The 23,779-nt window shown below is 45.2% G+C and overlaps 1 protein-coding gene across 5 annotated transcripts in view; it reads right to left on the reverse strand.

Annotated features, from left to right (window-relative positions):
• LOC147740924 (uncharacterized) overlaps nucleotides 1-23,779 on the reverse strand; it is a 46,724-nt gene that overhangs the window by 18,153 nt on the left and 4,792 nt on the right. The window lies entirely within an intron of this gene.

Below are 23,779 nucleotides of genomic sequence, written 5' to 3' on the forward strand. Positions count from 1 at the left end.
GCAACTAAAACAAGCATTGGCATAGCCAATAGGTCTCACCTTTGGGACCTTAGAAATGTTTAGCCATGCAACAGTTAATGTTGTTGCAGTAAGGATATTGTGTTGCATAACTAAATACTTATAAGGTCCCTCACGGTCCCCAACGTAGAGGGCCAGGCCCCGGGGGATGGGTTCCGTGGGGCCAAAAGTGTTGTAAAAAGGTGGCATGGGCTCTGAACACCTCTCTGCAACGCAGCTCCCTGGCGCATACTGGAGGTACCTAGTGGGCTAGTTGGCCCACAGGGGACCTCAGGATTGAAGAGGAATTAATTCCCCAACTTATAACGTGCCACAGGGCGTGTTTGCACACGTCACCTCAGGCCCCGCCCCCTTCCTTCACTATTGAGCAAAATATTGATCTAAAATCAGCCGAACTATGAATTCCGATTTACTCACCTGTTATCAGGAGAGACCTCAGTGCTGCATCTTTCAGCCCACTACTTATCCTGAAAAGTAATTCTAACTGTACTTACAGTAACTTGAATTTCCTTCCATAGGCTAACATTGAGTGGTTTCACTTGGAAATTCTTTTAAGTGTGGAGTTTTGGAACTTTAAAAAAAATTCCTCTAAAATCAGCCGAACTACGAATTTCGATTTACTCACCTGTTATCAGGAGAGACTTTAGTGCTGCATCTTTGAGCCCAGTACTGATCTTGAAAAGTAATTCTAACCATACTTACAGTAACTTGAATTTCCTTCCATATGCTAACATTGACTGGTTTCACTTGGAAATTCTTCTAAGTGTGGAGTTTTGGAACTTTTAAAAACTCCTCTAAAATCAGCCGAACTACGAATTCCAATTTACTCACCTGTTATCAGGAGAGACGTCAGTGCTGCATCTTTCATCCCTGTATTGATACCGAAAAGTAATTTGAACCGTACTTACCAGTCACTTGAATTTCTTTCCATAAGATATCATTGCCTGCTATATAAAATATATATAAATTAAAAAATACATTTAAAACATTTCAAAAAAATATTACAATTTCAATATTTTTAAAAACATTTTTTTCAATTTATATTAAAAATATGTAATGTAATTTAAAAAATAAAATATCTAAAAATAAATACTGTAAAACAATGTAGTAAATCAGTATAAAAAATATAACAATTAATACATCTAAAAATGATCATTTACAAAACCTTTGAAATTCACTGAACAAACCATAGGTTTCAGCCACCTTATAGTTAGGAATTAGCATTTAAAAAACATTAGAAATTCACTGGAAAAACCTATCTTCATTTTTTTGAAAATTTTACTTTCTATGTTTGAATGTGTGTATCAAAGGTTATATTACGGTGAGAGGAGGTCTGCCACTCTTTCACAAGGATGATGTCATCAGTGATGTCATCTGAGATGTCATGAGTGATGTCACTGACCACATCATGAGTGATGTAATATGTGACGTCATCAGCAGTGCATTGCGAGCGCAGGAGTTATAGTTAGCTGAACTAACTATAACGGGGGAATTTCAATGGTTTAGTATGAGTGAAATGTCCAGCTAACTATTACATGTGTGAAACCTATGGTTTTTTCAGTGAATTTCTAAGGTTTTTTAAATGCTAATTCCTAACTATAACGTCGCTGAAACCTATGGTTTTTTCAGTGAATATATATATATATTACCTACTGGCGATAGCCAGTAGGTATATATAGTTAGGACCTAGTTACCATAGGAAATTCCGAACATTCTATTGGGAATAACTTTGGCACCGATTGAGGGATCTGCCTGTAATTTTTTTTCCTTAAACTTGCCTCGCTGCGCTCCTTCCCTGAAAGTTTCGGGGGGATTCGTCAAGCGGGGGCCGAGAAAAAAGGGGGGTCCTAAAACGTGTTTTCCCCATGTTCATTTCCATAGGGACATTCTGACAAGGCTACAGTTCGAACGGCTGAACGGAATTGCACCAGATTTGGCAAAATGGTAGGGACTGGTATGCAGCAGTGCCTTTTGTATGTTTGGTGTAAAGCCCTCCAGTAGTTTTTGAAAAAATTGAATGTGAAATGTAGCCCAATGCAATTTTCCATAGGACCTTTAGACACGGCTACAGCCCGAACGGCTGAATGGAATTACACCAAACTTGGCAAAATGGTAGGGACTGGTATGCAGAAGTGCCTTTTTTATATTTGGTGAAAATCCCTCTAGTAGTTAAGAAAATTCAATTTTCCCAAAGTATATATCTATGGGTGGGACACCGTGAGTGCACGTAAGCTTACTGTACTCTGTACCTTCCCGCGTACGAGCTGCATGCTGATTGGCTGCTACTGTCTGAACATTCCAAAACAGAAATTGTTGGCAGCCATCTTGTGCCTCGGTAGACTGAGGCACAGGACAGCAGAAAAGCAAACCTGTAGAACTCAAAAAGGGGGCAGGGAAGAAGCACCCTGACCCCCTAGGCCTGCTCAGGGGGTCCCACAAGGCCCCCACCAAAAATATTTTTTTTCGAAAAATCGCGGGGGTACAAGTACCGTACGAGTACCGTACGAGTACTGTGCGCGCACCGTGCGAGCACCCTGCGATTTTTCTGAAAAAAGATTTTTTTAGGGCCTTGGGGGTCCTTGTGGGATCCCCTGAGCAGGCCTAGGGGGTCCGGGTGCTTCTACCCTGCCCACTTTGCGTGTTTTGCACCTTTGTTTCACTGCTTTCTTGTGCCTTGGTTCTACCGAGGCACAAGATGGCTGCCCCAACACTTTCTGGTTTGTAGTGTTGACAGACAGTGGCAGCCAATCAGCATGCCTTTCTCAGCTCTCAGCTCGCACAGCCCACACGGCCCACACAGCCCACACAGCCCACACAGCCCACACAGCCCACACAGCCCTCACAGGCCTCACAGGCCTCACAGCCCTCACAGCCCACACAGCCCACACAGCTCTCACAGCTCTCACAGCTCTCACAGCTCTCACAGCTCTCACAGCCCTCACAGCCCACACAGCCCACACAGCCCACACAGCTCTCACAGCCCACACAGCTCTCACAGCTCTCACAGCTCTCACAGCCCACACAGCCCACACAGCCCACACAGCCCACACAGCCCACACAGCCCTCACAGCCCTCACAGCCCTCACAGCCCTCACAGCCCTCACAGCCCACACAGCCCACACAGCTCTCTCAGCCCACACAGCCCACACAGCCCTCACAGCCCTCACAGCTCACACAGCTCTCACATCCCACACAGCTCTCACATCCCACACAGCTCTCACATCCCACACAGCTCTCACATCCCACACAGCTCTCACATCCCACACAGCTCTCACATCCCACACAGCTCTCACATCCCACACAGCTCTCACATCCCACACAGCTCTCACATCCCACACAGCTCTCACATCCCACACAGCTCTCACATCCCACACAGCTCTCACATCCCACACAGCTCTCACAGTCCACACAGCTCTCACAGCCCACACAGCTCTCACAGCCCACACAGCTCTCACAGCCCACACAGCTCTCACAGCCCACACAGCTCTCACAGCCCACACAGCTCTCACAGCCCACACAGCTCTCACAGCCCACACAGCTCTCACAGCCCACACAGCCCACACAGCTCTCACAGCTCTCACAGCCCTCACAGGCCACACAGGCCACACAGTCCTCACAGCTCTCACAGCTCTCACAGCTCTCACAGCTCTCACAGCCCACACAGCTCTGGCAAAGATAATACCAGCAGCGAACAAGCACTGGCAAAGACAATAATGGCAGCACAGAAACACTGTCAAAGACAATGACGGCAGCAAAGAAACACAGGCAAAGGCAATACCAGCAGTGAACAAACACTGGCAAAGATAACAATTATGATACCCACCTCAGACAAGAATACAAAGCTACCTTAGCCAGCTACAAGAAATTAATTATACTTCATCCATAAAATCAATGAATCTAAAAACTTTAGCAAAACCCTTTTTGACATTGTTAAAAAATTATCAAAATTTGAGAACAACAACTCAGAAGCACTGTCATCAGACTTCTGCAACGTACTAGGTGAATTCTTTGTCAGTAAAGTTTCATCAGTCTACGACTCTTTTAAAAATCATAGCATGGAAACGGCAAAAAAGGATACTTCACACGTAATAAACCCAGTGAAACAACCTGTCCAAACCACATCATTCCTCTTCACTCCCCCTACAGCAGAACAGATCCAGAAAGAGGTTCATACCACTAACTCAGGTAGCCCAACGGACCCCTGTCCACCCAAAATAATGCAAATCTGCTCCGAACAGCTGAGCATAGTGCTAGAAAAACTATTCTCCCAAATTATCAATACCGACATCTTCCCAGATGACTGGAAAATGATATCAATCAGGGCGCTTCTGAAAAAACCTAACCTAGACTGCGAAACTCCAAACAACTACAGACCCATAGCCAGGATCCCTTTTGCCGCAAAGGTTTTAGAGAAACTGTTAAACAAACAGTTATCTCGATATCTGATGGACGGCAACTGGTTGGATCATTCTCAGTTCGGTTTCCGTGAAGGACATGGAACAGAGACTGCTCTGATTACAGCAGTGGAGGAACTCAGGCGAGTACTGCATAATGGATCGAAGGCCGCCTTGGTACTACTTGACCTATCGGCGGCCTTCGATACAGTCAGCCACGAGATCCTTATAACACGCCTGAAAACAGCACAACTACATGACTCAGCTTGTGCCCTCATTGCTTCCTACTTAGAGAACAGAACCTTCTCAGTAGAATCGGGAGAAGCAAAATTAAACCTATTCAAACCTGCCATGCGGAGTCCCGCGGGGCTCCTCGATGAGCCCCACTCTTTTTAAGTTATACGTGGCTCCCCTTGCACACATAATAAGGAACTGTGGCTTCACCCCAATATCCTACGCCGACGATACCCAAATTGTGGTGTCAATAAGTAAGGACGTAGAGAACACAGCAGAAAAATTTCAACTCTGCATGGTACAAATCAGCCAATGGATGAGAATGAACTGCCAAAAACTAAAAAGGGACAAGAGTGAGGTCATGATACTAGGAGGGGACACAAATATATGGCCCCACTCATGGTGGCCAAAAGATCTGGGATGGTGCCCCGAATCGTCAGAAAATGTGAAAAACCTGGGAATCATTCTAGACACCAATCTCTCATTCGATGCCCAAGCCAGTAAGCAGGCATCACTTTGGTACATCCTAAAAATGATCAAGAAAATCCTACCTTACCTACCACATGACTCGCGCAAGACAGTGGTGACAGCATTGGCCTTGTCCAGACTGGACTAGGGGAACGGCCTATGCGCCGGAGCCAGGAAGAAAATCCTACTCAAACTTCAACGCCTGCAGAATGCAGCAGCCAGGCTGATACTCGGAATACCAAAGTTTGAAACAATTAGCCACAAACTAAAAAATCTGCACTGGCTACCAATTACAAAAAAGATAAAATTTAAATCACTATTCCTAGCATACAAAGCTATCAACGGAACTGGATCAAAATTTCTAAAAACCCATTTAAAACAATATGAGCCAAATAGACTTCTCAGATCCAGCCAAATGAAAATCATCAGGGTCCCGAGATTCAAGAGAGCTAACTGGGGCGAAAGAAGCTTCCTGGTACACACAGCAAGAATCTGGAACCAACTACCGCTAGACATAAAAATCAGCCCATCCTTTAGAAAGGAAGTTAAAACCTGGCTTTTCTCTGCACAGCTCTAATTAACATCTTCAAGAGCCAGTAGTACATCTCAGCGCAAAGACGCCCTTGGGCATTCGCGCGCTCTACAAACAGATAAGTCAATCAGGGGGGCAGGGGCACGAAAAACGGCACAATCAGGGGACAGAAGGCCCTACAAACGGCACGATCAGTGGGCAGAAGGCAAGAAATATGGCACAATCAGGGTGCAGAAGGCAAGAAATATGGCACAATCAGGGGGCAGAAGCCAAGAAATATGGCACAATCAGGGGGGCAGAACAAGAAATACGGCACAATCAGGGGGGCAGAAGGCAAGAAATACGGCACAATCAGAGAGCATCTTCCTCCGGTCCAAAAATCGGATCCCTAGGGCTGCTCAGGTGGTCCCACAAGGATATTTAAACACTATCCGCTAATAGAATTAGCATTTAAAAAACCTTGCAAATTCACTGAAAAAACCATAGGTTTCAGGCCTTATATAGTTAGGAATTTGCATTTAAAAAACCTTGCCAATTCACTGAAAAAACCATAGGTTTCAGGCATTATATAGCTAGGAATTAGCATATAAAAAACCTTTGAAATTCACTGAAAAAACCATAAGTTTCAGGCCTTATATAGTCAGGAATTAGCATTTAAAAAACCATTGAAATTGCTCCTATATAGTTAGTTGTACTAACTATATTTCGCGCACCCGCAATCCACTGCTGATGATGTCAAATATTACATCATTCATTACATGGTCAGTGACATCACTAATGACATCTCAAATGACATCACTGATGACATCATCCAGTGACTCTGTGTTTCTGTAAAGTTTAAATATGTTTTACATATTGAAGAATGAGTGGATGTATAAGTGTTTGGATGAAAGGTTTAGTAGGTACATGACTGAATGTATGAGTGAGTGATTATATGTGTCTTACTGAATACTTGGGTTAGTGACTAAACTGTCTGAATGTGTGCATCAGTATGTATGTTGTTGTGTAAGCTACTGCATGTGTTCATCAGTAGCTATATGAGTGGCTATATGTGTTATTGATTGGTTGCCCGAGTATTTGTATGGGAGACTGAGTGTGTGTGTGGGTAGCTGGCATATATAAATGACTATACATAAGAGCCACTGATTGTGCGAGTGGCTGTATGGATCATTGTGTACGTGTATCAGTAATTCTATAACAAAGTAAGTATGTGTTAGTATATGTTTGAATAAGTAAGGTGTTGTGTGTATAACTGTATAGTTGAGGAAATGAAAGTGTGATTGATTCTTTGCATGACTGACTATATGTGTGAGTAACTCCATGGATGAGTGGCAGAGAGTGAGTGTCTGTATAGGTGTTTGAGTGCAGATGATAGTATTGTATTGATGAGTGACTGTATGTATGAGTGATTCTATGGGTAAATGATTGGATGTGTGTATAGACCTAGCAATCAGTGTGTGCATATGTAGTAACTGGTATTGGTGTGTCAATGGTTTCAAGAATGGTAGTCTGTGTTTAACACTGGGTGTATCAAAGGTTATATTAGAGGGTGAAGAGGTGCATCGTATTATCACATGAATGATATCATCAGTGATGTAATCAGTGATGTCATTTGAGATGTCATCAGTGATGTTACTGACCATGTCATCAATGACGTAATATGTGACATCATCAGCAGTGGATTGCGGGTGCGCGAAATATAGTTAGTACTACTAACTATATAGGAGCAATTTCAATGGTTTTTTAAATGCTAATTCCTAACTATATAAGGCCTGAAACCTATGTTTTTTTCAGTGAATATATATATATATATATATATACATATATATATATATATATGACTGGCATTCGCCAGTAGGTATAGTTAGAACCTAGTTTCCATAGGAATTTTTTTTTTCATTTGCTAATAACTTGGTGTCTCTTGACAAATCTTCCTGAAATTCTCCCCAAAAAAAGTCTATTCAGGTCAGCTCCTATCCTGAAAGTTTGGGGGTGATTTGTCAATCGGGGGCTGAGAAACAGGGGGTTCCCAAAATGCGTTTTCTCCATGTTCATTTCCTTCGGAAATTTTGCGACGAGCTAAAGCCCTAACTGCTAAACGGAATTGCCCCAAATTTGGCAAAAAGGTAGTGCTTGGGTCAGAAAGCGACCTTTTTTTTAAATGGTGTAAATCTGTTCAGTAGTTGCTGAGGAATCAGAAAAATAAAAGTTTCCATATCTGGGTGGAGCCGGAGTCCAAAGCACGAGCTTCACTCTGATTGGCTGCCAGCACTCCAAACCAGGAAGTGTTGGCAGCCATCTTGTGACTCAGTAGAAGCGAGTCACAAGAAAACAGAGAAACAGAGATATAAAACAATAGAAGGGGGCAGGGTAGAAAGGCCCTGACGCCGTAGGCCTGCTTAGGGGGGTCCCAGAAGGACCCCAGGGCCAAACAAAGCGTTAAAAAAAAAAAAAAAAACTCAGCGCAATTCACGCTTGGGTCGCGGGTTCTCTCGTTTTATTTTAATGAGGCCTCTGAGTGGGCTAGGTTCCGGGGGCATTTCTTAAACAAGCATTGGAAATGCAATAGGTCTCGCACCATTAGAGTTAGTGCTTTTAGAATTGTTTATGGGTTTTTTTTGTAAATGTTTAGCATTTTTGTTTCCTGTAGCCAATGCTAAAGAATTACAAATAAAAAAAGCCATAAACATTTCTTAAAGCTCTAGTACATTTAGAGTTGTGCGGAAAAAGCGGCTAAAATGACTGTGATGCAAGGTATGAACTCATGCTAACTTAGCAACGATCGTTGGCATCTCGTAATCCCCATGAAACCCTCCCCGTTGGGCGGTCCAGTGCACAGTGAACAAAGTAGAACACAGAGTCCAAAAAGCCAGAGCCAAGAAGAGAAGATATCCAATATAGGAAAATGAAGTAGGCGAAGAAAGTCTACAGTGCTGAAAACAGAAAAATGTAATAATGCCATGGTGAGAGAGAAAAAAAGATCATGTGGCACAGCCAAATTAAACCATCAGTGTGTAAGAGCAGTAAGTTGCAACAGCTTCCAATAGGAAATAATTTTTTTCCTCTGAAAAAGTAGACGCCATCCAATTGAGCAATTCGAAGGAGCAAACATGCTCATTGATTATTGGTGCTTCCAGCACCACAGCGGGGCAACTTGCTTGGTACTAGATGTAACTCAGTTGCAGGAAATCATGTGCAGCCGTACATGCGGCATATGCAATGATACCCATACCGGAGCATTCATGCTCATGATTCACCAAAGGGTTCATCAGTAAGGGAAAATCTGGTTCAGACGACGCTGTGTTTGTGAGGCATAGATTCAAAATCCATTGGAAGGGACAGGACATGCATGAGAACACTGGTTGGATGCAAGTATACGAGGGATAGCGGAAAGAGAAATTGTAAGCCAGGCTGAAAGTGGCAAGCAGCAAGGTACCATAATAGTCAAGCGTGTGGTTGCAGGGTAGCTGTAGTGGGGCTGGGTTGTGAACGAGCACAAGTGGAGCAGCCATTTCTGAGCATGCAGATCAAGAGGAAAGGTCCAGCAGCCAAAGGTTGTAGAAGGGCAACCTGCTGAAAACACTCGAGAAAACAGAATGAATGAAGGCAGGGATCACACCAAAAATAGTTTGAAAAAACGTTACAAGGCTGGATCTCACAAGCTAAAAAAAACAAGCATTTGCAATGCAATAGGTCTCGCATTATTTAAGTTTGAGCTATTAGCATTGTAAATGGCAATTGTTTTTTGCTTTGTGCTATAGTTATTTTTTTACATAAAAAGCTATATATAAAATATGTTTTATTAAAGTTATTTATGCAGTATCTAAATTTTGTTTGCATAAAAGAGTACAATAATATCTTAGTAAAAAAGTCAAATATTTTAATGGTAATTCACCAAATGTTCATTTATGTGTTGGTTTTGAAAATAGCTAAATTAATAGCTTTGTCATTTACAATGCCAATAGTTATAACTTTCGCAAATGTGACACCTATAGCATTTGTAATGCAACATTTGTATTTACGTGACTTAGATGTATTGATATTACAAATAACAATGGCTTTTAATTTTTTTTAATACTTAATAAAAGTGATTGTAATTTATAATGGCAATAGCTTAAACTTTTGTAAATAACTTTTGTGAAGATTATGTTCAGTGTATTTTATTGTAACGAAATCCAAGAACAGAAGTGAAATATTAACATCTTTTTGTGACATTTGTAATAAAGCTTGAAACATTGAGAGAACATATTTGTGCTGTGGTGGTGCTGAGTGATGCTGTGGTGCTGCTGAATGGGGCTGTGGTGGTGCTGAATGGGGCTGTGGTGATGCTGAGTGATGCTGTGGTGGTGCTGAGTGGTGCTATGGTGGTGCTGTGGTGGTGCTGTGGTGGTGCTGAGTGATGCTGTGGTGGTGCTGAGTGGTGCTGTGGTGGTTCTGAGTGGTGCTGTGGTGGTTCTGAGTGATAATGTGGTGGTGCTGAGTGACTGTACTCACTGTCACTCTGCACTCACTGTCACTCTGCACTCACTGTCACTCTGCACGCACTCTGCACTCACTGTCACTCTGCACGCACTCTGCACTCACTGTCACTGCACGCACTCTGCACTCACTGTCACTCTGCACTCACTGTCACTCTGCACGCACTCTGCACTCTGCACGCACTCTGCACTCACTGTTTATGCACGCACTCTGCACTCACTGTCACTCTGCACTCACTGTCACTCTGCACTCACTGTCACTCTGCACTCACTGTCACTCTGCACTCACTGTCACTCTGCACTCACTGTCACTCCGCACTCACTGTCACTCCGCACTCACTGTCACTCTGCACTCACTCTGCACTCACTCTGCACTCACTGTCACTCTGCACTCACTGTCACTCTGCACTCACTGTCACTCCGCACTCACTGTCACTCCGCACTCACTGTCACTCTGCACTCACTCTGCACTCACTGTCACTCTGCACGCACTCTGCACTCACTGTCACTCTGCACGCACTCTGCACTCACTGTCACTCTGCACACACTCTGCACTCACTGTCACTCTGCACGCACTCTGCACTCACTGTCACTCTGCACTCACTGTCACTCTGCACGCACTGTCACTCTGCACGCACTGTCACTCCGCACTCACTGTCACTCTGCACGCACTCTGCACTAACTGTCACTCTGCACGCACTGTCACTCCGCACTCACTGTCACTCTGCACGCACTCTGCACTCACTGTCACTCTGCACGCACTCTGCACTCACTGTCACTCTGCACTCACTGTCACTCTGCACTCACTGTCACTCTGCACTCACTGTCACTCTGCACGCACTGTCACTCTGCACTCACTGTCACTCTGCACTCACTGTCACTCTGCACGCACTCTGCACTCACTGTCACTCTGCACGCACTCTGCACTCACTGTCACTCTGCACGCACTCTGCACTCACTGTCACTCTGCACGCACTCTGCACTCACTGTTTCTGCACGCACTCTGCACTCACTGTCACTCTGCACTCACTGTCACTCTGCACTCACTGTCACTCTGCACTCACTGTCACTCTGCACTCACCCTGCACTCACTGTCACTCTGCACGCACCCTGCACTCACTGTCACTCTGCACGCACTCTGCACTCACTGTTTCTGCACGCACTCTGCACTCACTGTCACTCTGCACTCACTGTCACTCTGCACTCACTGTCACTCTGCACTCACTGTCACTCTGCACTCACTGTCACTGCACTCACTCTGCACTCACTGTCACTCTGCACTCACTCTGCATTCACTGTCACTCTGCACGCACTCTGCACTCACCCTGCACTCACTGTCACTCTGCACGCACTCTGCACTCACTGTCACTCTGCACGCACTCTGCACTCACTGTTTCTGAACGCACTCTGCACTCACTGTCACTCTGCACTCACTGTCACTCTGCACTCACTGTCACTCTGCACTCACTGTCACTCTGCACTCACTGTCACTCTGCACGCACTCTGCACTCTGCACACACTCTGCACTCACTGTTTCTGCACGCACTCTGCACTCACTGTCACTCTGCACTCACTGTCACTCTGCACTCACTGTCACTCTGCACTCACTGTCACTCCGCACTCACTGTCACTCCGCACTCACTGTCACTCTGCACTCACTCTGCACTCACTCTGCACTCACTGTTACTCTGCACGCACTCTGCACTCACTGTCACTCTGCACGCACTCTGCACTCACACATGCAACAGTAATGTAAAGCTCTCAATGGACCTTAATCGGAGCGCGTTTCTGATTTAAAAGGCTGGCATGAAATAAATTAAGCGCATGTAAATTAGAAAGGAAAAAAAAACGAAAAAGCTATTAATATTGGGATAGAGTTTACGACATGCAGAAACCACACAGATTAAAGATGCAATCTGGCTGGGGACAAATGCCCACAGGCAAGACAGCAAACTAGAGAGCGCTAGAGTAAGAGTCTTCAAGGAACAAGAGCGGACGCACCGTAATCTCTTGGTGCTCACAGCTGCTTGGAAACTGTAATCAACGAACACGGCGAAATTCTCCGCATCACTGCCTGTAATTCTCTCCCAGCCTTCCACCAGCCCATCCTCTATGCACGTATGCTCATGTTACGCTTAATAAAATATTGACCTTCTATTCAATAAAAAGTGGTGCTATGTCCTTTATACAGCCACTCCATGTAGGCTCTGCGTCCCCACGCTCCAAGAGAAGCAAGGCACAAAATGTGCACTGCATTCAGAAATAATTTTTTTTTAAACATGCCCTAGCTGCGTAGTTGAGGTTCATTTCCGTCATAATGAAAACAAAAAACCCAACATGAAGATAAATCCTTCAGAAAGAATAACCTTAGCAATTGTGTGCAAATGGTGTGTGATAATTAATAGGAAATGTAATATAATATTAGGAGTGTGCGATATTTGCGTAAATTCTTTTGCAAAAAATACATGGAATTCTTCAATAAGTACACGAAATAACAAAAAAACATCGGTCCAGCATTTGGCAGCTGTTTTGCCATGTACATCCTCGCATTCATTCTTGGATACAAGGACATATTTTGCACTAAGAAAAAGTCGCAAAATCACGCGTGCACGAACAGCATCTGCACACGTTCTCTTTGCAAACCTTGTTTCCTGTGTTTATGCCATGGGATATTGACCCGAACAGAAGCTTCTTTACTTGATCTGGTCACGGTGTAATCACGTAATTGCCATGATTTCATCACAAATGTAAAGCAAATGCCAGAAATTAACTGAGATTACACTGTGTAACAGAAATTTCACCAGGACATACATAAAACCACAGAATTAGCGATAGCATCATAAGCGTGTCCTTTCACTGCAATTGCTTAATCCTCTGCATGTACACGGAAATCATTTGTCAAATATCAGGAAATGTAATCAAATAATGGAACAAAACAATTAAATGGAAAGGATAGCAAGGGTTATGAAAACATGTTCTTTGCTCACATAGATTGATTATGCACTCAGCTGTCTGTTGTACGTGCACCACAATATGCTTACAACGTGTGCAGTCTCCGAAGCTGTACGTCGTTACCGAAAGCACAGTGACAGTCCAGTATGCAAATAAACACAGTGCTAGGTGCTTGTGTGCTGACAAAATGGCCGTCTCTTCATCGCGGGCGCACTCTGGAAGTCAGGCAGCCTTTGTTTGGACGTGGGCGGGGCTCGTCAAAGAAACAGGAAGTAACTGCCGAGGAGGACGTCCGAAACATGCAGGCTTCACGCTGAAGTCCCGGGGCGCTTCAGAGAGACCGGGCGAAAGAGCGAGGGCAGACTGCATGGTAACAGAGGCAACACGGGGCTCCCGAGTGGTGAGGAGACCCCTGCGGCGTGCCAAAAGACGGCCCAGGAACCTGCACACCGAGCCGGTAAGTGAGAGCTTGCAGGCGGGGCGGGGCGGGGGGATTGTCTGTGCGTGTACTCTCGTGTGTGGGCGGCGGCGGCTGGGGGGGCGGGGGCGGCGGCGGCTGGGGGGCGGCGGCGGCGGCGGGCGGGGGGGGGGGCCGCCTGGGGAGGTGTAGTGTGTGTCTGTATGTGTGCGCTAGTGTCTGCCTGCGTGTGCATGTGTTGTGAACAGCCTGCTCTGTGTGTGTGTGTGTAGGTGCGGCGGCGGCGGCGAAGGGGGGGGGAGGGAGGAGGTGTGGCTGTGACTGTGATGTGCGCGGCTGTGATGTGCGCATGCGTGAATGTTGACGCGCGTGCACGCAGCTCAATCCACGCTCGTCACAGTTTTGTGTCCCTCATTCCCCGGTGTCAGGCAGCTATAAGTCTCCGACCCTGGACGCATCCTTCGGATGCGAATTCCAGGGCGAGACCTAATGAGCTAGCCCTGTTGTATGCTAAGCATTGAAAATAGAATGAATTAGTTCAGCAAAATGTTGTGGGAGATCAGTGTTTAAAAGATTATGACATTCTGTTGTTGTGTTGGCCACTTGCAGGAGGACAGAAGTCTCAAGGTCAGAAGTGAAAGAAAGTTCTTTCTGGGACAATAAGGCTCTTATTCGGCTCAGCTTGTCGAACTCTGCCTTCAAGGTCGGAATGGAAGGCCAAAACGAGGTACCGAAACTCCCCTGAGAGGGAGGAAACAGCAAGTTTTTACAGAAAACTATACGTTGTGACACAGTCACAGTGTATGGAATACCTTTTAAAATGCTGCAGCATTTCTCATTGTTCAAGAGTAAATAAGTGCCATTACACAACATTGTTTTGTGTGTTGTTGATATTGTAGAGGATGATGTATCTGTGTTAGATCATGATTAGTACCAATTGCGGCTATGCCTTTAGAAACCAGTGCATCGGTTGCAGCTGTGCGCCAGCGAGCAGTCGGGCCCGCAGCTCTACCTCTGTGAGCCATCCGGTTAGCTCGTAAGTGTGTCACTACTAGCAGGCCAGACAGCCTGTAGCTCTCCTTGTCCGAGCCGATATATATATTGAGTGAAAAAAACATAGGTTTTACAGACGTTATAGTTAGAAATTAGCATTTAAAAAACATTTATAATTCACTAAAAAAAACATAGGTTTCAGGCACGTTATAGTTAGAAATTAAAATGACAAAAACCTTCGAAATTCACTGAAAAAAACATAGGTTTCAGGGACGTTATAATTAGTTGGACATTTCACTCGTACAAAACCATAGAAATACCCCTGTTATAGTTAGTTCAGCTAACTGTAACTCGCGCCCCCCCAATGCACTGCTGATGGATGACAGCACATATTACATCATTCATGACATGGTCGATGACATCACTGATGACATCTTAAATGACATCACTGATGACATCATCCATGTGATAATACAATGCAACTCCTCAGACCGTAATATAACCTTTGATACACCCATTCTAAAATATAGACTACCATTGTTGAAACCATAGACACACAAATACCAGTTACAACATACCAACTTATTGATTCTTAGGTCTACACACAGATCCACTCATTCACCCATACAAATATTCATACATACAGTCACTCATCAATACAACACTACAAGTCATCTTCTCCATCAGTAACTCCTGGGGTCGGTTAATGCCTTTCAATCTACCATGCTGTTCATCAGTCAGTGGATAAACAGGAACAATCTTAAACTTAATCCGGATAAGACGGAGTTGGTCTTAACAGGTGGTAGCGCTAAAAATCCATTGGGACCCCATTTTTGGCCTAGGGAGCTTGGCCAGTCCCCCTCCCCATCTAGCTCGGCCAAGAGCCTTGGGGTCGCTATTAGTCAGGATCTCACTTTGAAGCCTCAGATGGGGTCAGTGATTTCCACCTGTTTTTTCCAACTCCGGAAAAGAAAACATATTTGTAGATTTCTTACCCACGAAGCTCGGATTCAAATGATAATCGCCATGGTCATGTTCCATGTTGATTATGCCAATTCACTTTACTTTGGCATCCCCCTCTATCTATCCAGACGTTTCCAGACGGTACAAAACCAGGCTGCACGTCTGATTGTTCACCAGCGAAGACATTACCATATTATTCATCTCTTAAAGCAATTATACTGGCTTCCGGTTGTACAGCGGTGTGCCTTTAAGACTGGATGTCTTATTTTTAAGTCACTCAATGGAAGGAGCCCGAAATTTGTAAATAGCATGATCAACAAATATGCTCCCACACGGAATGTTTGTTCAGCCCACAAATAGCTATTATCTATCCCTCATTTTAGACTAAAGCATAACAGTGAGTCATGTTTTCTTCTCTGGCCCCTATGTTCTGGAACTCCCTTCCCTCCGAAATCCGCTTCTGCACCAATCTCCTTGGCTTCAGAAGTGTTCTAAAAACTTGGCTATTCCGACGGGCTTTTTTGAACTAATCTCTAAGGCTTGGGTCTCAATCAAATTAGGGCCATGAAACCTCCCCGTGTACGCGCGCTTTACAAATCAATTTTTAACATAACATATGCACTCAAAGACCTATACAGACACTCACACACCGCCACTCATCCATAGAGTTACTCACACACCTAGTCAGTCACTCAAAGAATGAATCACAGTCCCATTTCCTCATCTATACAATTATACACACACACCTCACTTATTCAAACATATACAAACACGTACTTACTCTCTTATACAATCACTGATACAAGTACACACTCATCCATAGAGCCACTCTCACAGTCACCGACTCTCACGTATAGTAATTTATATACTCCAAGTCTCACATACACTGCCTTTTAAATATGTAGTTACTTGGACATGTACCACTGAGACATCCAATCTCTCACCAACACACCCGTACACACTCTCACCCGCCAATACAGCTGTTTCCATATGCACTCTTGAACCAATACACCCAGTGAATCAACCACTCACACATCTATGCACAGAGTCACACACCTCCCACCCCCGCAGACAGTCAGTCTCCCATAAAAATACTCAGGCAACCAATCAATAACCCATAAAGACACTCCTGTAGCTACTGACCAACACATGCAGCAGCTTACACAACAACAGACATACTGATACACACATTCAGACAGTTTAGTCAGTAACCCATGCATTCAGTAAGACACATTAAATCACTCACTTATAGAGTCAGTGACGCACATACTAAATCCTCCATACACCAACTCATTCTTCAATACACCTTGGCATATATATAAAACATATTTAAACTTTAGAGAAACACACAGTCACTGGATGATGTCATAAGTGATGTCATTGACCATGTCAAGAGTGATGTAATATGTGACGTCATCAGCAGTGCATTGCGGGGTCACGAGTTATAGTTAGCTGAACTAACTTACGGGGGAACTTCTGTGGTTTTGTACGAGTGAAATGCCCAACTAACTATAACGTCCCTGAAACCTATAGGGAGGGGGTGTGTGTTTGTGTGTTTGTGTGTGTGTGTGTATTCACTGAAAAACCATAGGTTTCAGCCACGTTATAGTTAGGAATTAGCATTTAAAAAACCTTAGAATTTCACTGGAAAAAACATAGGTTTCATACATGGTATAGTTAGCAGACGTGGGGCTCTGCTTGCGCTGGTAGCTGAGGCAGCAGGTGCAGATCTGTTGGGCTGCGAGTTCTCGCCCTACAGACAGAATGATGGGGTGCTCCCACGGGTGAACACGCGACAGACGGATGCCTGCACCCGAGAGTGCCACCACCCTGTAGAGAAGATGAGGTGGTGCTGCCACAGGTGAAAACGCGACAGCCATATTCCTGCACCTGAGAGTGCCACCACCCTGCACAGAGGATGAGGTGGTGCACCAACGGGTGAACACACGAAAGCCATATTCCTGAACCTAAGAGTGCCACCACCCTACGAAGAGAGGATGTGGTGACCCCTCGGATGAACAATCCCTCAGGAGACTGCCAGCGCCCCTCGCAGTGAGGAGGCACACCACAAGTTAACACGCAAACGTCGGCTAGCGGAAGTGGCAGCACCCACCCCTCACGATGAAGTGAGTGCCCAAGGATACACATAAGAATGCACCTCTCGCCTCACCCTTTGAGTCCCACCACTCAAAGTTACACAGACGGGATCTTGCTACAGGTGAGAGTCTGCACCCCTCGGAAAGAGGAGGCCTCGCACCAACAAGGGAAAAACATGCAAACCAACCTGGTGCACTTGAGAGTGAATTCTCAACACCCCACACCCAGTGGCAAACCTTCAGAATCCGACTGCACGAGCCACTGAAAGCCAGCACCAACACCATGGCACGATTAATTGGGTGATTTAGGGGCGGTAATTGCAGTAATCCATCAGCAGTGCAGGGTTCATGCAATGCTGTAGTATTTGGGGTGGTATAAACGAAATTGAGGCCCTAACATAGGTACTCAGTCTCAGAGGCACAAATCCTTCGTGTCAGAGACAGGCAGGCCCTTTCACACAGGCCTTTGACCTAGATTAGCCCTCCCTTCACAATAACGAGCAACAGAGATCTGATCAGTGTGCTCTGGGCACAGAAGACGGTCCATCCTAAATACGTAATCTCCATGTCCAACAGTGCCTAACCTACGTCACAATAAATTCTTGGAAACACGCCCTTTCTCTAAGAACACAAATTCTTGGAAACAGACCCTTTCTCCAATAACTCATCTTCCTCTGACCAACTTTGCGTCAATCCAAGGCACCTATCCGGTATAAGTATAACTCCCTTTGCCCAAGCAAAGCAGAGGAGAGCGAGACTTCTATGGTGACACTCTGCCTGAGACACTGCAACCTGCATCATGCCGCAGCTCCAGCTGGCAGAGGTCCATCACCCATCTTTGGGTGTCCAACTCGAGATCAGGATGAAGTCCCACTAAGGTAATGGGGTTAGACTAAATCTTTGGGGGATTCTTGGCTCTCTAAGACCTACACATGCTAGGTACACTTAGGTACATCTAGTTAGGCATCATAGGGGTATAGTCTTTATCTTAAAGCATTATTTATTTCATGTATGAGTTCATTACTATTGCAAAATGGTAGAACTATACAATGCCTTTTAATTTAACTGCACTGCTGGCCATAATTCTCTGCTACTGTCCAACAGTTGTCGCAGCACATATAACCAGTACTAGAATAACAACTGTGCAATAAATTTTATTGCAAACACACCCAACTGTTTCTACTATGTACTCCTATGAGATGAGTGACTGAATGAAAAGTAGTATTTTGTTTCCACGATCCTGAGGGATGTGGGTTTTATGCTTTGTGGTTGCCAGAAGATATTCCCTTCTTGTCTTCAAGAAGTTTCTAGTGGCCTCTGAGCTAGCTGGTACACAGTAATTAAGTTTAATACACATAATAGGAGCATACTGACCTCAGTCCTATGCCAAGCCTATAGTGTATGTTATTCCAATTAACAGAACCTATAAGGGAAATAGGAACTACACTACAGGGGCGGCAGACCCCCATCATCTTGTAATCGCCAGAGCAGTGCCGGTAGCATAACTAGCACAGAAATGAGCAACCCGGGTAAAATTCCAGTTGGCCATTTGAGGCAGGTGTTAACTGGATTAGGATGTGGCCCATGGGCTGTGTGGCATAGACCTCAGAAATCAGGCACCTCGGCGAGCGACCAAGACACGTGCTAACTGCAAACACCCACCAAACTGAAGTCGCACCACAGGACAGAACCCAATATAAATAATGCGTGTCATCGGGATCTCAAACCTGACAAGTGGACTTTACAGGAATGTGTCTGTGACTGAAAAGGACGAAACGATTGAAAAGATAACATCATGCACCAGGCAGGTCCGTCGAGCTGCGGCTGGTGGTTGTGTGATGTTGTGGGATTGTAACCGGCACCTCTCGGGTGGAGGTTGTTGATCAGTGTGGTGATATTGAGTGGTCCCATATTCAGGAGGTCAGGGAGATGGGGGGGGGGGGGTCACATCTGTTGACTGCGTTACAGCCCTCTTCCTGCCTCCCCGTACTCCTGATTACACACAGACTCACGCACAAACACTGTTCCTGTTTAGTCCATAAAATTGCATTCTGTCAATTAACAGCAGTGATAAAAACCCACCCCACGGCACTTACTGCATCTTCCCCGCGGTGTCTTTCATTTCAGTAATTAATACTGCATGCCCATGTTTAAACTCAAAAACAGCAAATTGAACAGGATCTGCGCTGTTGTATTAATCTGCAGGAAATGTAAGGATGACCATTGGATACATTAAGGGACACATGCATTGATGCGCAAATGGAGACAAAAGCAATACCACATTCAACAAAGACTAATTGTACAGCCGTTGTCATTTCGACAGTATCATATTTTACAGCGTGTGCAGTGCAGTTTGTGCCAGTCTTCTCGCAGTATGCGCTTGTGAGAATACTGGGTGAAATTTAAGCAAGGGCTCATATTTAGCCTCGACATGTATTTTTATTGTCCCGGGAATTAATCATAATCATTGTATTTCGAATCCTTGCAGTGTCATTGACCTCAAGATGGCGGACGCGCGAGTCTGTCGATTTGCAAGTTTTCGTGCCTACAACCCCTGCGCCTTCGTTAACTAATGCGATCTGTGGGACACTGAGGCGCACTGCTGGAATCCTCCTACACTGCGGGTTATTGTTATGCAGCCTGAACTTTCCCAACCTGTAGGCCCCGTGCAGTTCAGAAACTTTAGCACTCCAGCACCCCGGGTGGCAGCATCAGGGTGTCTGCCCTCTGCCAGTGGGACTTGATCTCTGTGATGTGCACCGCGCCCCGCCGCCCGTCATCCAGGATTTCGAAGAGGGTCCGCAGGCTCTGCAGGTAGGCGTGGGGCAGTCCGTCCGTGCCCTCCGGCGGCACAAGGGGCACCGCACGACCCATGTCGGCCACCACTCGCCACACACCAACCACCAGAACGCGTGAAGTGCCAGCCCGGCGCACAACCCATCTCAGCCGCTCAATGTGTACTCGCAGACCGGCTTCAGCATCAGCGGCATGCTGGAGCATGGGGGGCTGATGCCGCCGCCGCCCTCCCTCACCATGCAGACCCTGCACCCAGTGCTGAGGAACTCCGACCAAGGCAACATGGGCTCCCACCACTACCAGGACCATTCGGACGAAGAGACGCCCACCTCGGACGAGCTCAAGCAGTTCGCCAAGCAGTTCAAGCAGCGGCGGAGCAAGCCGGCCGCCCAGGAGATCTCGTCGCTGGCAGACAGCCTGCAGCTGGAGAAGGAGGTGATGCAGGCGTGGTTCTGTAACCGCAGGCAGAAGGAGATGCGGATGACCCCGCCGGGGGAGCAGCACGAGGTGTACTCCCACAGCGTGACACCACCTCTGACTATAGACTCCAGCCCAGCAGGACTGCCGCGGGCTGGGCCTTCGAGAGGCTCTTTACTTATGTTCTGGCAGGATCAAAACAATATTTTTTTTAAAAGGACAGACAAACTGAGCAGGAGCTTAAAATATTGCCCCCGGGATTTGGCCTCCCCGCCCCCGGGGCCAATTACCAAAGAAGAGCAGGAGCCTGCGCTGCATTTTTTATTTTAAATCGGCAGGATCCGCACATCCTGCATGGATTTTGCCAATTTTGGGGCCTTGTGGGACCCCCTGAACAGGCCTAGGAGGTCAGGGTGTTTCTACCCTGCCCCCTTTTCGTGTTTTTTTATTTACGTTTCTTGTGCCTCGGTTCAACCGAGGCACAAGATGGCTGCCAACACTTCCTCGTTTGGAGTGTTGACAGCCAATTAGCATAAAGCTTGTGCACTGAAGGATCAGCGGCCCTAGATATATATGTACTTTTAATTGTGAATTTCTCAGGAACTACTGAACAGATTTACACCATTTAAGCAAAAGGCACGAGTCTGAACCAAGGACTATCTCTTTGCCAAATTTGGTGTAATTCCGTTCAGCAGTTTGGGCTGTAGCCGCGATGAACGGTTCCTATGGAAAATTGCAAGGGGAAAACAAGTTTTGGGCCACCCCTTTTTTCTCGGCCCCCGCTTGACAAATCACCCCGAGACTTAAGGATAGGAGCGGACCGGAGCTGGCCATTAGTTTTGAAAATTTTGCGAAGATTCGTCAAAGTTATTCCAAATAGATAGATTGTTGTGCATTTCCTATGGAAAATAGGTCCTAACTATAACTATCTACTGGTGACCGCCAGTAGATAATATATGTATATACAGAGAGCGAGAAGCGTGGCTCAGTGGTTAGAGGCGGCAGACCCGGAAGCTGAGATCGGCCGTGGACCAGGGTTCAATTCCCCGCCTCGGCGGGTCCCGGGCTCAAAATTCCACGGAGTCGACAATTCTCGCTCCGGTGCCTACTCGACTCACGGGGTCACACTCTGCGACTCTGGGCAATAGCTTGCTTAATCTCCACTACGGCCCCTCGCGGCGGGATGCCTGGCTTTCACCTTGTGGATACCCCGCCGGGGTATCTCACAGGGGAATACCAGGACGGGTTTCCTAAGCAAGCGCCATGAGACCCCTGGGTTAAAGTGCTGCGCTATATAAATCGAAACACATTTACATTTACATACCATACCTGGGAGAAGGCACTGGTGGTATATATGTATATGTATACATATATACATATACATATATACCACCAGTGCCTTCTCCCAGGTAAGGTATATACATCATTTTAGATATTTATATATATTATATAATATTAGCTATAGAAATGGCACTATTATGTTTCTGATAATATGAACTTACTTTAAAGAGAAATATAAACATATTGTGTTTGTTTCTTTTAAAAGGGCTGTCAAACTGCCAGCTGTCTTTACTGATCACGCAAGACTTTCTCTAAAACATAAAATGAAGTGGCAACATAATGGGAGGGAAATTAGCAAGAAAAACATTGTGTTATTGTGCACTCAGTTTGCTGCCTGCCTTGCAAGTGAGGGCTTTATGTCCCCACTAACACCTCACGTCACTCTGGACAGGGCACTGTCAAACTGAAACTCACAACATGTGATCATTGGTAGTGGTATGCATTTTCTGAGACTCTGGCTTTACTGCCTCACTGGATGAGTGATCCTATCCACTTTCCAGTACTCACTGACACCCAATGTGCTCCTCGGCCCTTACCTCTACACTTGAAGATATCAAATTATAATAGGATATTCCAGTTAAGCCATAGGCAAGTTAGTCAATTCTCTCTCTCTCAATCTTTGCAGCCTCCATTTGTAGCTGCTTCGACTGCCTACTCCTTGGAGTGCAGCAAGTTGGCAATCAAAGTGATGTATGGGTCATCATTACTGTACTATTTATACTTCACAGAATTGGACGCATTTACTCTGTGGCATGCTGTTTCCCTAAAACAGCAGTCTACAGACAGTATTTCCTTGTGAGAACTAGTTGGTCCTGAAAGTCGATGTATCATTCTATTTTGAGTTAACTTCAAAACTGTTTATCCTGAATTTTTTTTATGGAACAATATTGCAGATTTTTCTTTATTCACACAACCTATAAGTTGTGTAATTGTTTCGATTTTCATTAGTAAATCTCCGTGCAAAAGACATTGCTACCTGCGCCTGGTTATAGTATTTATGAAAAATACGGACAGTTTATGAGAAAAAAAACGTTAACATCACAAATTCCTTCTCTGCTGCCTTTCTCAGTCCACTTTACTTTCTCGCCTTACATGTCTCTCACGAATGTGGTCCCTCTTCTATCCTTTTCAGCCTCTCATTCCCTCACTCAAGTGGACCTTCATGGTCTTACTTTCTCTTTCTAGCTTCTCACTTTATTTCTCCCGTATTATCTCACTATTTTCTTTTAACTCTCTTCCTCTTTTTCAACAGCCTTTTTTCTTTCAATATTGTTTTTTTTCTCACTTAGTTTTTTCTTGCTTTTTAGGTCTCACTGTCTGTTGTATTTTCGCTCTCTTGATTTTGTTCTATTCTGCTAGCTCTGCTGCTCTTTTTATCCCTCTGTTCTTCTCTCATCCTCATCTTTGTCTCCGTTTTATTTTTGCCTTATTTGCTCTTCTTCTCAACCTTTGTCTGCATCACCCTCTTTCTTTCCTCTTTTTCACTCTGTTCTCTGATACCATTGGGTTTCCTCTTGCTCTCCATTCTCATCTTTCTCACTCTCCACCCTGCAGAGTGTGCACCTTTAAGCACTCTGAATGAGGGGGACATCATATGTGATAATCTCTGGCTGATATCCATCATCTCACAAATTCTAAATGCTACCTTTGACTTTTTCACTCTATTCTACATTTCCCTT

Source organism: Lissotriton vulgaris, chromosome 1_1 (genome assembly GCF_964263255.1).
Source record: "Lissotriton vulgaris chromosome 1_1, aLisVul1.2, whole genome shotgun sequence".
Taxonomy (NCBI): domain Eukaryota; kingdom Metazoa; phylum Chordata; class Amphibia; order Caudata; family Salamandridae; genus Lissotriton; species Lissotriton vulgaris.